We start from the raw sequence: 15,456 nt of genomic DNA, 5'->3' as shown, positions 1-15,456 counted from the left end.
CCATTCACAAAACGATCCTGTGTTGTATCATGGCTTAACCTCAGCTTGAATCATCAATTATTCATTAATCCTTCAAACTTCCTCATGATACAAAATAAGGCCAAATAACCACACCTGTACACTTTAAATCACAATTATAAAGTGTGCAAGCACAGAGAAGTGTGGAGTGGAGTTACTGCAAAATTTGCATACTACACTTTTAGAAACCATTCTGCAATCAACGTTGCATATGCACATCCAAATCGTAAGGGGATATGCACAGAATGGCAAAGGCAAGGAACCCCACACACTAATTAAGCTCCCAATGTTTGAAAATGAATGTGCAGACAAACCGTGACCCAGAATGGGTTTTCATCAAGATGACGGATGAATTCCACCAGCTCTACTGTATCTTAATGCAGTTTAAAGAATTTCAACCCACCCTCTCTGCAGGGGTATCTACAAACATTCTCAAAATATTATGCATGTGCTGTAGCCACAGTGATTGGTTTGGGTTTATTTCACAAACACTTCCTAACTAACTCCATAGAGCATTATGGGACAGTTTTTTTTGTTTTTTTTTTTGGGGGGGGGGGGGGGGGGGTAATAACAATATCTCCATATTTCAAAGGGCCACTAACAAACTACATTTATATCAAAACCGTTTTAGCTACATGAACAATAAATAATTAAATAAACACAACAGTAACAACAGACATGCACACACACACACACAGTTCATACAGAGGTGGTGGCTTTCACCTCAAAGCTAGCACCTCAGTAAAGAGCACAGACTATCACTTTACACTCAGCTTTGTTTGACCTGAAGAAATGTGCATCACAAAACTGTATTTCCATACTCAGCTGAAGCACTTGTTCACACTGTAGTAACACACCAAGCAGTCCAGACGGAACAGTCCATGCCAGTGCAGACAGGATGGTGTGTATCTAGCCATTACCTAGAGGGCAGGGTAAAGTACTGTCTGTCTTTGTTCAGTAGCACCTCTTCTGGTCAACTGGGTGCCTGAAACATGCAGCTGTACTGTATATATGGATACAATATATACAATATATAGCTGTGGTATGCTCGGTATGTGGGAGAGGAGGAAGGACCATGCCCACTGGTTAAGTGGGCTCACGCACCCGGAGTACATTACCAATTAGACCAGGTATTTAAAGCGTGCTCTTTCCCCAGTAGGTGGCTATCTCCCTGTGTCCAACTCTTCTGTCAACAAAAGGGGCGTGTCACGGTGCGTGACAACGGCCTTGAAAGCTGGCCATGCTGCTGTGCTGCTCTACAGAGTAAGTGAATAGCATAAGTATCATACTGTAGTGTTGACAAGCGTTTCTTTTTAGTTTTGTTTTTAAAGGTTTCTTGTTAAGAAAGCCGAGAGCCGCACACCGGTGTCCCACACCGTCGAGCACTGGAGCTGCCCCACCACTCTGTTTCAAGGTACACAAGATGGGAAAACTTTTGGGAAGCATTAAAAAGTCAGGGGGTGTATTTAATATGAAACTCAATGCACAAAAACATGTCACTTGTCCAAATATGCAACCGGGCAATTAAGTAAAATAACTTCAAACATACAATAGCATATCTTAAATATTTAATTTTGTTATAAACAGTGATGCTATAATTAGGGCTACCATAGTACAGACGCCTAGCTTATAGGAGCATTCATAACAACCCTCCCTATGCTCAGTGTTAGCGTCATGCTGACAAATGCTATTGGATTAGGTTTAAAAAAGCTACCATGGGCCAAATCAATTATCTTAAATATCACTTCCCTGTTTATAAAAGTTCAACAAGTTGTGATTTCCATGTTTTTCTACAAGGCAAATGTGAAGTTTGCTAAATAATAAATATTTCAGGGAGAAATAAGTTTCATTTTTAATGACTTCCAGCAAAGCAATATGTGCAATTTACAAATAAAAAAGAAAACAGATTGCGCTTCATATTCCCCAGGTGTTTCTTTGCTGACTCCGTTCTGCAATATGGAGCTTTGACTTTGCCTAGAGGTATCCCTCAGTGTCGTTTCTCAGTTTGGCTCATTCTCTTCATCAGCACTTCTTCCTCCATGGAGAGCTCTGATCTTGCATTTCTGGGGAAAGAACTCCAAAAGCCCCGGTCCCTGACACAGCTCTGTGAGCAAAGTTCACCCCCTGACGATTTGTTTCGGATTACCAGGGGATTCGACGTAACATGCATCCGTATTCAACATGTTTTTCGGTGGGTCTTAACGGTGGTCTGGCCCCTGATGGCAACACTGAAGCGTATAAATCACATACTAGAAAATGCAGCCATGCTGAGTGATTGCATCACAGTATGAGAGAGAATCACCTGGTAACAGAGACAGAGACAGCAGAGACAGAGAGGGAGAGAGAGACAGAGACTTGGATGGGGAATGGATGGGAAGATATAAAGAATATGCAACCAAGTGCCACCGGGGTAACCAGCTGACTCACACATACACACAGACACACACACACCCACCCCATTTTCACTTGTTTTAGGTGGTAGACTGACACACAGCCAGAAGATTGAATCCTGTGATTTATTAGCCTGCAAAGGAAACTAATGATTAACTGTTTAAAGATTATTCCCATTGCTGTATTTAAATTGGTATTGAGGGTTATACTGAGAAGTATCTACGATACACTCAAGTGGCAATGCAAAAGCCAACACCAAAATAAAACTACCCAGTGAGAGAACATTCATAAATAGTAGGGGTGTATCTAAACCTGAATACAGTATTTGGATTTGCATTGATGCATACTGGTTTTTTTCTTCTGTAAATTTACCAATGATATCTGAAAGATATTTAGAAAATGGGATTAGCAGATAAAGGAAGCGTTATACAGAATATGCTGAAACAGTAATTATTTTGCCCATGTTTAAAGCATCTCTCAACACACTGACAGATGCATTTTGTAAATAACAGCGCAGATCAGATACTCTGATCATTCTGAAGCAGGACTTTCATGGGATATGAACTGGGTGGTGTGGGAGGGATTTACCCATCCACTTACACTATAAATGATAAGATGTCCAGATTCTGGAAATGTTACAGAACACCGGAGGGTGCAGCTGAACACCACTGCACGTGAAGGAAGAAAAAAAGACAAAAATAAAACACAAGTCTGAAAGATGGTGGTTTTGTATTCAGCCACCTAGGTCAGGCCTTGACTGAAGGCATATTTGGAAGCTGTGCTTCGCTTTCTTCCTGAATTGGAACCCAGCTTTGCACACTGGTTTTCAGGTTATTTCACCCATTCTAATGAGAAGTAGAATCGTTAAATTTTAAATGGACTGTACATGTTTTGCTAGGCAATTTTTCTGTGGAACTGAAGTCTGGACTTTGACCACTGAAGGACATGTACCTTCTTCCTCTTTAAAGAATTCCCACTGCATCTTTGCCTATTGCTTTTAGGTCACTCGCCTGCTGAAATTACTTCAGTTTTTCCACAGAGGATTGTCTGGCACATCACACCATTCATTTAGCCCTCTATTATGACTTTTTTCCCTAGTGCTCACTTATTAGAAGGCAGACCCATAACACGAAGCTGCTACCACCGTGTTCAACAGCTATGATGTTTTGGGCTGGGACCTGCACTGCAACCATCTTCTGTGAGAATTCAGGCCAAGAATTCTGATCTCTCTTAGAAATGGCTTCTTCCCTGCCACTTGTCCACAGAGGACAGGTCCATGCAGGGCCGCTCTTATTGCTGAAGTACAAACCCCGTCACCCAACTTATATACAGTACAAAATTTCAGCTCGTTTATTTTCCAATTAGTGTAAGTTTTACCCCGCCTACTCATATTAGAAGGTGCATCCTGACCAGGGAGTGGCTGGATGGTATGACATACGTCACAATTCTGAATGATGGGCTTCATATTCAAACAGTTTGAAATTTCCTCAAGGTTCTCATGCTCTACGAACACTTCTCTGCTACATCTCTGCTGCATTACCTCTGACATGCGTCAAAAGCTTCACCGCCTTCATGGTCAGCTTTGAGTATCACTCATGGAGAAAGTTGTGACTTCACATTAAACATGCAATGCAGGTGCCTTACAGAGCCACATGCATGCATTCTGGAGTCAACCTAAAGAACTATGATTAAACATATGAGGCCATGATGTTCATTTTGTCCATCCATCCATTAAATAAACCACTTATTCCAACAGACCTTTGTACTATGGGAGGAAACTGGAGTACCGGACGGAAACTCACACAAATATGGGGGAGGACATACGAACCCCACACAGAAACACCCAGGCCAGGATTCGAACCCAGGACCTTCTTGCTGTGAGGCTTTGTGAAACTTCAAATTATACCTGGACTTCTATTCTGAGACTCTTTAGAATAGGAGTACTCAGCTCGGATCAGGTTTCCCCGGTCAATATCATAACCTTAAAGGCAAAACTCACCACAGGTAAGCACTCTAATGCAAGATGCTTTAAAAATATGGGCCCTGAATTCATGCCAAGTTGCCACAGCAATGTTTCCATACCCATGTATGTAGTTAATCTCATTAATATACATAATATCATCACTACTTAGCTTTATATGTACAAAGCTTTTTTAGATGTTAACTCAGCTGGGAATTAAAATTATTGTTTACTCCCACACTGGCTATGTGTCTTAGGGTGCTGTAATGGAATAAGTGCTTTAGTACAGGATATGAGAAGCAACACCCCACAGAATATAGCTTAGCACAACATATTTTCAGACCGCACACTGCAAACAGAAGCAATATGAGGCAAAATAATTAAAACCATAGATCCATGATATGAGAAGAAAACACATTACCTAACTTCACCTCAATTATACAACATTATTCATGATAACATTTATATTTTTAGCATTTAGCAGACAATCTTATCCAGACCAACTCACACAGCATCCATTGTTTACATACAATCAATTCATACAACCGTATATTTTTAAACCGAAGCTATTTCTATTAAGTACCTCACTGAAGGGTACAACAGCAGCACCGCAACCATGCTAGTAAATTCTGCCTACTACCACATTGTGCAGTGTTTCAGGAACAGGACTTGTATCTCACAGAGGATGTGGGCTCAAATATCAGGTGGGGCACTGTCATTGTACCCTCAAGCAAGATTCTTAACCTGGATTGCCTCGAAAAACATCCAGTTCTATATACATAACATGCATGTGTTTATTTAAAAAAAAAAAACATTGTGGTCTGGGTAAGGCCGTCTACTAAGTAAATGCATAATGTATAATAATAATAATAATAATAATAATAATAATAGACAACCAATGCAGGTGGTGTGTAAATTCATCCAAACTATCATGGAATGCAATCATGCTTCTATAAAAGCGACTCATTAAACACAATTGAATGTGCTTGGAAATAATGTATGCGCTTCAGCTCCGCAAAAGGGAAAACTTAAGTCATTTTGTACGCAATGGTTCCCAGTACATCTGGAAAGCGTACGCACGCTAGCCATTTAGGATTGCTGTATGTGACCCTGGCTCTCTTCTACATTTCACATTTAATATGAAGCCACAACTTACTCCATGAGTGACAATCAAAGAATTCACCACGAAATTATAGCATCTTTAAGTCTTCTATCCCGATGCTGCACGCAAATGTGGATTTATATTCAATCCTGCGCAGCTGCATTCAGCTAATGATGTGACCGTTTGTTTCGTTCGTCTGTCGCGCAAATGACCTAGCTCGAATAGTCTTAATATTATTAATTCTATTCTTAATAATATAATTAATTGTGGTTACAGTTCAGATCTTACAAGTTGTCCAAGTTTGTAATCTCTGGTGTCGGCCAGTTTCTGGTTTCAGTTGGAATGGATTCACTTTTGTAGTTTTGTGCTCCTGTTAATTCGCCAACAACAAGTTTGCCGAGGGATAATATAATAAACAATAATTATACTAAATAAATTCGTTTCAGTGTGTTCATTAATGAAAGTGTTAGAACGTTGTATACAGATGAACGAGAAAGTAGCCTGTTCTCTCTCAACAAGCCATAAAGGCAAATTGCTTGTTCAAAGCGTGAGCGATGACGTTCCGACGGGGAAACCTTTGTATAACATCTTTGGTCTGAATTATTACTTGGCGATATACATTGTTCAGCATGTGGATAATTCAATAATGCATGTTTTCTACGTGCCAATCAAATAGTTTTACTCAGATCTATTGTTAGTCACGGGATATTTACTTTATGTCTACAAATACATATATCATAATGTAAATCTACACCGGAATATTAAAATAATGATAATAGTGCAATTAAACACTGGCAGCCAGGCGTGAGAACTGACGTGGTAACAGCATGCAACAAAAGCATTTTGCCTTTCATACTGTCCGCTCATTTCTACGACATGGGAGAGACTTCACGTTCTTGTTATACGCACTGAGTAGCCTACACACATACACATACAAAAAAAAATATCAGGAGACTCACCAAGTTAAGTAACCAACTGTTCCAGATCATCTGGTAGGGTAGATGCAGTGAAACGACCGATTAAAATGACTGTTCAAACGTCCCCGTAGCGCAAAGTGGGGAAAACTGCAGTAATCCAAGTTTGTGCTCACAACCTAAAGCACGCGCAACATTCGAACGACATCGCTTGCGTCTCCACCAGTGTGGGTTCCTTTCCACTGAGTATCTTAGGTCGTTTGGAACAGGATACCGTACGCGCACTTTCATACATAGAAAGGATTCAGCCAGTACATTTTGGGGGAGGGGGGGTAAACCTCGATTAAGTCAGCGAACTTTGAACTTATCTTCGGTCTTGGATTTGGCCCGTCTGTGCAAGTGCGTTACTGTGCGCGTTGTGCTCGTTATGCTATGTAATCACTATCGTTATTTAATAGTGCTGGGAGTCAGTAATCGTTCCTCTTTTTGTAACCACTGCTCCCGAACCAAATGGTTCATCCCAGCATGACCAGTGAACATGCAGCACAGAAGGCGTTCGTCCAAGGTGGAGGAAGTGCCAGAATGCACACCTGTACATTTTAGATATATCATCTCAGAGGCCGATTTCTTAAATTCTTTAGAATATTAATGTTGTAATGACTCTAATACAACGTGAAAACGAGAATGCGTTAAATTTCAACAACCAATTTAGTCTGAAGTTGCTCAAGTAATCGCATGTATTTATGAAAAATTTACTTGAGGCATTCGTTTGAGCTACTATCTTTTTTGTTCTGTCAGTCATAATTATTTAAGCGATGTATGGCCTACTTTAATTTTTCATTGCTGTAATGCACATATCCACTTTGGCAGACGATTTCCAAGGTGATCAGGTGTTAATAGTCCCAATTAGTGACTCCATTAAGCCCGCTTGCCTGCTTGTGTATTTTAACATGCAGGAACAGGGGTAACAGCTATCTAAACTTGTTCTCTTGCAATGACCTCACACGTCGAGCAGACCAGCTCTACCTTTACTTCAATGTAATGCCTGGCCTATTTACTTTCATTGAATTAAATGGAAATCTGAGAAAGGGACTGAGAATTTATGAATGTAAATGTAATATTAAGAGTAACTGGAGGTTATTGAGAAGAGTGTTTTTTTTAATTCATTTAATTCTTAAGAAGGCAATGGGTCTTAAGTAGGCCTACATCATAAATATGTTTATGTATCGCGGATAATTCCCCCATCCCCATTCTTTACTCTTGTACACTCATTGAGCTAAATTAACGCAGTCAAATAACTCATTCTAAAACTAGTATCAATAGTATCAGTAAAAGGAATATAAGCATGTGTAGTTTAAGAATATGAAAAATATGTATTTTTTTTGTTGTCTGCTGTGTTCCTCTCTGCTTGATTTATGACTGCTATATATTTTTTTTTTTCTTCAGCCTGCAGTGTGACTTCTGTTCTTTTAATGTATCTGCACAGTGCCAAGTTCTATAGATTCTGGCAAGGTACGAAAAATCACTCCCATCCAATTCATCTTTAAAGCGTATTTCAATACTGCACCTCAGAGGGATACTAGCGCATTGACCCGCTTCACTCTTTAAACTAGCGTGTTATTGAAGCAGGACTCCTTTTCACATCTTTGTTCATTTCTTTGATGTGCACTGTTACCTGGGGTGACATGCAGAGCGGTATTACGCCAAGCGCAATTACAAGGCATGGGGTCCAAAGAGGCTACATTCAATTGATGCCAAGGGTAGGTAGGCAGTGATTCAGACTGTTAAGAATAGGTGAGCTACAAAACAGACAACTGCTATTACATGTTAGACATGTTAGATTTACAAGCGAGGTGTTACTGGACAGGGGCTACAGTGTGGCCTATTCTGCTGAGATGCTGGACTTGGTGTAGCGTAGCGGTGTAGCCCATGGTCTGATATCGAATGCCGACGGGGCTGTGGTTTTGACAGTGGCCAGCAGCCCCACAGGGTGCTGCACGATTGACTGTGGTGTCACCCTGGGAGCGAGCTGGCAGGACTGCCCCCTCATCATGCAAGAGCAGTTTTCTTTTCCATCAGGTGCCTGCCTTCCGTCTGAACCAACTCTGAGTCAAGAGTGCTCCTTCTGTGTGTGAAATGCATGGGCTCAGCCAGTGGAAACGTAAAGATGTACACACAATAAATTCCAAAATGAAAAGAATGTGTAATATAACTTTTGACAGTGTAGTTTGTGACCCCTTTTTGGTCCAGATGTCTCTGGTTCCAGGCTGTTCCATATTGCTTATGGAAAAATGACATACATCATATCACGCAAAATTGTTATGTTATTGGCTGGCCTCAACATTGACTTTCATGTTAGACAAAATCAGATGAATCAGTATTTCCTCAAGTGGTGACAAAACAGAATACAAAAACAAAAACAGATACAGTTTGCATATATGTGTTATTCTTTGGGGAAAAAAAAACTTTTTTAAAGTATGAAATACAATATGGTGCCTTTGTTTTTCATCCTGGAAAATGTGATTGCAAAATGCCAAGTTCTGAAAAAATATATAACATTAAAAAAACCTAAGACCACAAGGAGACAGGCTGCTGCTTCACAAAGAGTTTTGAAAACCCCAGGAGAAAAAAAAATAGATAAAAGTTAATGGTGTTTAATAGAGAAATAAATTCCCTTTCAGCTGGTACCTGCAGTACCTCTTCAAGCAACATATATTTTCTCTGTATTTCAAAAACAGATTCATGACTCAGAGATGTTACTTTTTATCAGTGCCCTTCTTCTTCCGTTTCTACTTCCATTTGTGCTACTAGCTGCCTACTGTTGCTGCTGCTCCTGCTGATACTAGCAGTATTAATACCGTTATTTCTAGCACAACGGCCACTAATGCGTTTATTTGTACAACTACTACCCCTGCTGATGGTATTGCAACACTACTACATAAATAATATGGCTGCTAACTCTAGGCCTCATATATCTCTGGCCCTCTTGGGGAAAAACAGAGCAGCTAGCTAAAGATACTCATTAAGAGGCAGCCGCTGTTTTGAGGTGGATAATTTATCCGGATTCGGAGGTCTGCTGCAGATCCCAGCGGTGCTCCATTTTAAATGACTGTTCAGGTTTGTCACAAGAGGGGGCACTTTAGTTGACAGGCAAGTACACACTCGATTAATTGGCCATGGTGACACAGCAGACATGTTCCCTCATTTTCATTTTCATTGCACAACCGCCATGGGAAAGACTAGCGCACAAACTGCTAATGGCCCATTGGACATACAGTTAAAGGCAAGAGTATTGCGGTAGTGAGGCAGTTTTTTGTAGTTTTGGCTCTGTACTGCAACACATTGAATTTGAAACGAAGCAATGAATGTAAGGTTAAAGGGCAATTTGGCAGCTTTTTAGGGGACCAAATGTAATTGACTCTATTTAGAAAACTTCACCCTGGCCATTCTGTTCTTGAGGCTCACCAATGGTTTGCATCTGGTGGTGAAACCCCTGAGGTTACGCTACCGTAGTCTTCTCTTTGTGTAGTTTTTGACACATCTATGCCTACGTCCTGGAGAGTGTTCTTGATCAGTTTGGCAGTTTAAAAGCGATTTTTCTCACAATTGAAAGTATTCTCTAGTCCTCGTCTACGGTGGTCTGTGTTCTACCAGGTCGTTTGCTACTGCTGAGCTCACTAGTGCATTCCTGCTTCCTAACAATGTATGAAACATACCCAATGTTTTGAATATCTTTCTCATTAATTTGTTCTGATTTATCAGCCCCCATGATTGCCTGCTATACTGCCACTGATTTATTTGGTCCTCATGTTGACAACAGCAACAGATTCAAAATGTAACTTCCACACCTAGAATCAACTAGACCTTTTGTTAGCTATCTTGTGCATGAACTAGTGATGCAAAGACACACAGCTGGCAAAGCGACATCTGAGCAACCAATTTTCCAATTATTTTTGTTCCCCAAAAATTGGGGGACTATGCATAAAACTATGAGTTAAGTATAATTTTATTTAAAAAAGTAACAGGTTGGAAGCAGAAGACTCATACAGTGACCTGAATAAAATTGCTATTATGGTTTATTAGGGGAACATAAAATGTGATTGCACCTTAAGAGTCCACAGAGGGGTAAGGTTCATTTATACATTTCTATAGTCCAGGACCTCCCTAGGTAAAGTGTCCTTTTACTTTACCAGGCAAACAGTTAATTAAACTTATTTAGTAAAGAGAATTGGCTTTATAATTGGCTTTAAGATAATTGCAGAAATCAATGAGGTCATTTTCATTTTTTTTTACTCTGAAGGTCAACTGAAAGTATAACTCCTGCAATACAAAAAGCAATCTCACTCCTAATACACTGTGGCAGAGCACTGAAACTAGTATAAGAATTGAAATAGGTATTCTTTTTTTTTTTTTTTTTTAGTGTTTTCATTTCACACACCATAGTTGAAATGGCATTACAGCACAATTACTGTGTATCAAAATGCTTTGGTGCATTTCTATATAAATTGCATGTTCACTCTATCTAGAAATATATAAAATATCACATTAAAACTAAATAATTATACTAGAGTTTTAATATGAGTTTCTATATTTCCTTTATAGTTCATTTTTTGTCTTATTAGTTATTGTTTCCTTTTGAGTGCAGTTTAAATATTAAACTCAATCTAAATCCTACTGCCTCAGGCACAGTATTTCATTCATGCTAAATGTGAAACATAATCACCATGAGATATTTCTGAGCTTTAATATTAACAATTAAGCTTTTGTCACAAGTTGTCTTACTTGGAGAGAAAATGGTGACATCTGCACTATCTTGACGAACCATTATGAGCTTTTTCTACCTTGTATTCATACCTCTGTCTGAAACATCCATGAAATAAAACCTTTTGAATGAACATATAAATCTTGATCCTGTCATCTTCAACAGGCGTCATGTTAAATATGATTATTTCCCCCCGTAATGCAGTGTGTATTTAAAAAAATGATAATAAATAAAAAGATTTTTTAAAACAAGAAGAAAACCTAGCTGGCTAGTATTTTTTGCTTTTATGTTTTTTGCAATCAGTTAATGAGGTGAAATGATACAGCACAAATAAATAATCCATAACTGGGTTTTATTTTTGCTTCCAAGAAAGGGCAATTTTTAAAAGTACATTCCCGAAAATAAAATAAATACCCCCCCCCCCCCCCACCCCCCCTTCAAAAAAAAAACAAAAAAACACCCTTCCTTGCCAGAACCACAGGTGAGCAGATGTTGTCCACGGTCTTAATCATCACATCGTAGACTCGGTAGCAGACATAAACTGTCCGTTCTGTAAGGATCCCCTTTTTGTGCATTGCCGCAACCCCCGAACAGGGATTTGTGGGTGGTGTTGTGACTTTAATCCAGAGCTGATGGAAAGTACTTGGGTCCCGTCAGACAGCTGCATGCTTCTCAGTTCTTTGGCACAAACATGACTCCCCACAATGGGCTTGGCAAGGGACGGGAAGAAGATGAGAGAAAGTTCCCAGTTTGAAATGGCAAAACGGATGGCAGTAATAATCCCCAAAGGCCTTCTACACATTGCATCCTGGATTAAAAATCCAAGGAATGAAACCAATGCAGGTGAACTTTTTTGTTGCACAACTGTCATAAGATTGCATCTTTTGAATTAACCTTTTTCGGTTTCTTATGATATTTTCATATTTAGATATACAGTTAAAAAAATAAAAATAAAAAATAAAAAACATTAAGACAATAACAGATCTTTGCTTAGATTAATTAGCACTCCACTCTCCTACAACACACCGTTGCAGCAAATTAACAATCATGCTGATATATACAGTTATATATAACTGAACCTAATTAATTAAAAGCAGCTGGAACAATACCTTGCTTAAACAGTGCCCCAAGACCCAGGGTTTGGAAACAGTGACTTAATTTATCAATCGAAGTCACTTAATTTATCAATTAAGTAATTTCATTTATCAAATTGAGCCAACAACAAAAACAACCATTTTTTTCTGGGCCCAGCGTACAATAAGACTGGCCAACTGTTGTGCTAAACCTATTGATGTTTGAATGTAATGCCAAGCAAGTCCTCTGCACATCTCATCCCCATAACATTGCAATCACTTCAATGAAGCAGCTTATTAAGTAGAAAGAAAAAATATTTGGATAACAAGTTAGTTGTTCATTCAGAGGTAACTGCAAGATCTGCAAGAAAATGTAGCTTCCAGGTCTGGAACAGCTTCTAGTTTGTCGTGGTAGTGGCCAAACGCTGCAGTGTTTCAATTTTCAACGTCAAAAGGTAAAGGCAGCCACTTAGACAATTAATGGATCAATACCGCCACCTCGCGGCAGAAAAAGACAAATCAACAACAAACACTAAGCGACAACTGCTCACTTATACTGTAGAATAAATATGTAAGCTACCGACAGTAAATAGCATTTACACCGGAAACCACTTAAGATGACCGAACACAAAATAGTCTGTAAGCCCACTTCTTTAAATCAATAAACACATTCTGAAACAAAAAAGTTGGGCAGTTCTTTCCACGTACGACCTGGCACCCATCTCTGAGTCAACGTCGTTTGGAATCCACATCCTTTACACAGCAGGCCTACTGCAATTTCGTTGGAGGTTCCAAATCTGAACCTGTCGTCTGGCATTCAGAACAGGACTATACCCATTTCTTCTGGCCCAGAACTCTCCAGTTCAGAAAATGAACTCTGACTGGACTTGACACAGGATTAAAACCTGTTAAGTCGATGCCGCAATCCTTCCACATTTTGTTTCTCCTAACCTTTATTTGTTCGGTTTTTTAGTCTTGTTTTTCTTCTTGGAGTCCGTGTCGACTTTACTGTCTTGGGCCGCTTGTCCGTTGAGAAAGACAGTGCCAAGAAGACTGTACATTATGTTGTAACAGTCCCCAAAGTTCCGCAGCTCCAGTGCACACTCCACAATGGTGTCTTCCTCTGTAAAGGCAGAAAACACAAGCATTTTAGCGGATGCGAATGAAGCAGGACAAAAATGGGACTGATTTGTTGAAAATTGATCATTTTCATATAGTCTATGCTGTTTCTCGTAGCACTTACTTTTAGACATTTTATTTAAATTTATTTTATAGTAGATAACTTTTCTTGCAAGCTTTTAAAAAAAGCCTGATCTTCGTCTCAGGTGGTTGGTCTCTGCCGTCGAGAAGATATTTCAGTTACAAGAAACGACTCTGTTAAGTCGATGCCGCAATCCTTCCACATTTTGTTTCTCCTAACCTTTATTTGTTCGGTTTTTTAGTCTTGTTTTTCTTCGTGGAGTCCGTGTCGACTTTACTGTCTTGGGCCGCTTGTCCGTTGAGAAAGACAGTTCCAAGAAGACTGTACATTATGTTGTAACAGTCCCCAAAGTTCCGCAGCTCCAGTGCACACTCCACAACGGTGTCTTCCTCTGTAAAGGCAGAAAACACAAGCATTTTAGCGGATGCGAATGAAGCAGGACAAAAATGGGACTGATTTGTTGAAAATTGATCATTTTCATATAGTCTATGCTGTTTCTCGTAGCACTTACTTTTAGACATTTTATTTAAATTTATTTTATAGTAGATAACTTTTCTTGCAAGCTTTTAAAAAAGCCTGATCTTCGTCTCAGGTGGTTGGTCTCTGCCGTCGAGAAGATATTTCAGTTACAAGAAACGACTCTTTCCCGTTTGATGTATGGATAAGTTTAGTTTCCCTTTCCATGTTATCACGTGCGATGACACAGTGCAGTATATCTCACACGTCAATGACGGGAGTTCACCAGGAAGAAGAAACCTACCTGTCGCGCCTGTCGGGATTCCCCCCTCCACCGTAGACCATACGTAGGGTAGGGTGTAGCCTATATCATGCGACAGAAAAGGCGTATCCACGAATAATGCTGTGGTTACTTTTGTAAATATTCCATGCAACCGCAACGCGCGTGTGTAGCCTATTTTGTTTTCTTTTTAGATTGTTTTCTTTATTACAGTAGGACTATCTGAGCTATGCAGGCTGTCGCCAGCATAGACCTACAGAAAGGTAACCCAAAACAACCTAGAAAAAACACGAATAGTTCAAAATAGATGGTGGTGTAACCGAAACAAACATATATTCCTACTTTAGAGAGACTTGTTGCTGCCACCTTTCTGCCAGTGTTGGACTATGGTTATCTTTTGCATGCCTCTGCTCAATCTCTTCACATGCTTGACACAGTTTACCATGCTTCCCTGAGATTTATTACAGATTGCAAAGCCTTGACTCACCATTGTGAGCTATACTCTCGGGTAGGATGGCCTGCTTTGGCAACCCGTCGACTTTTACATTGGATTACTTTTATATACAATTGTTATACTTATATATACAATTTATATGCAATTGTTAGTCTGCTCCCATCATACCTCCGTATATTTATATCGCAGAAAGATACTGGACAGTATGCCTTGCGATCTCAGGACTTTTTTTATGCTTTCTGACCCAAGTGTCCGTACAGAGACTGGAAAAAGGGAATTTATGTATTCTGCACCTTCGGACTGCAATAAATTGCAAAATGACTTAAAGCTTAATGTTTTAATTTTGTTGAATGCTTTTAAATCCACGATGAAAGAACTGGAGGCGGAATCGATAGGATGTGTTTAAATTGAATTTTTGATGTGTTGCTTTTATTGCACATTGTCTTTGATTGTCTCATATTGTAGTGCTAATTGCTTGTTGTACTGTTTTGTCTTATTTGCAACATTTTTGTGCTGCTGCCTGTCTTGACCAGGGCTCCCTTGAAAAAGATATTTTTAATCTCAATGGGACCTTCCCTGGTTAAATAAAGGTTTAATAAAAATATAAATAAATAAATTAAATATATTTTTTAATTATTCAAAACAGACAGACAGCCCATTTTTCCAAATAACTGATAAAAGTTACATCGAAAATAAAAGTGCCATAATACTCCCAGCGTTCTATTATCCACAACACAGAACACTTATGTCCATTAGGGGAAAAGGGTCTTTGTAAATGTAGTGGCCTATTTCAGTTGGGTTTCCGGAGCACGGCTGAACTTCAGTTATTATTTTTTGTGAGGGGG

At 39.4% G+C, this 15,456-nt stretch overlaps 1 protein-coding gene and 1 long non-coding RNA gene across 5 annotated transcripts in view; both read right to left on the bottom strand.

Annotated features, from left to right (window-relative positions):
* Positions 1–6,901, bottom strand: part of LOC118234393 (semaphorin-5A-like) — a 62,650-nt gene extending 55,749 nt beyond the window's left edge. The window contains exon 1 of one of the 2 annotated variants that reach the window (XM_035430890.1): positions 6,431–6,901. The gene's annotated coding sequence lies outside the window, so the exon portion shown is untranslated. The remainder of the gene's footprint in view (positions 1–6,430) is intronic. The other variant, XM_035430889.1, reaches the window with a different exon arrangement.
* A 5,206-nt stretch (positions 6,902–12,107) lies between these two features.
* Positions 12,108–14,991, bottom strand: LOC118233161. Of its 3 annotated transcripts, none has more exons than XR_004766466.1 (3): positions 14,182–14,991; positions 13,464–13,812; positions 12,108–13,343 (listed from the first exon to the last, which is right to left on the bottom strand). It is a non-coding gene; the product is annotated as an uncharacterized LOC118233161 (long non-coding RNA). The 3 variants fall into 3 exon arrangements; XR_004766465.1 differs by lacking the exon at positions 14,182–14,991 and adding an exon at positions 13,933–14,160; XR_004766467.1 differs by lacking the exon at positions 14,182–14,991 and adding an exon at positions 13,933–14,159 and having other exon boundaries at positions 13,641–13,812.
* Between the last annotated feature and the right edge of the window lie 465 nt (positions 14,992–15,456).

Source organism: Anguilla anguilla, chromosome 8, assembly GCF_013347855.1.
Source record: "Anguilla anguilla isolate fAngAng1 chromosome 8, fAngAng1.pri, whole genome shotgun sequence".
Lineage (NCBI taxonomy): Eukaryota > Metazoa > Chordata > Actinopteri > Anguilliformes > Anguillidae > Anguilla > Anguilla anguilla.
This window is presented reverse-complemented; position numbering and strand designations above follow the sequence as displayed.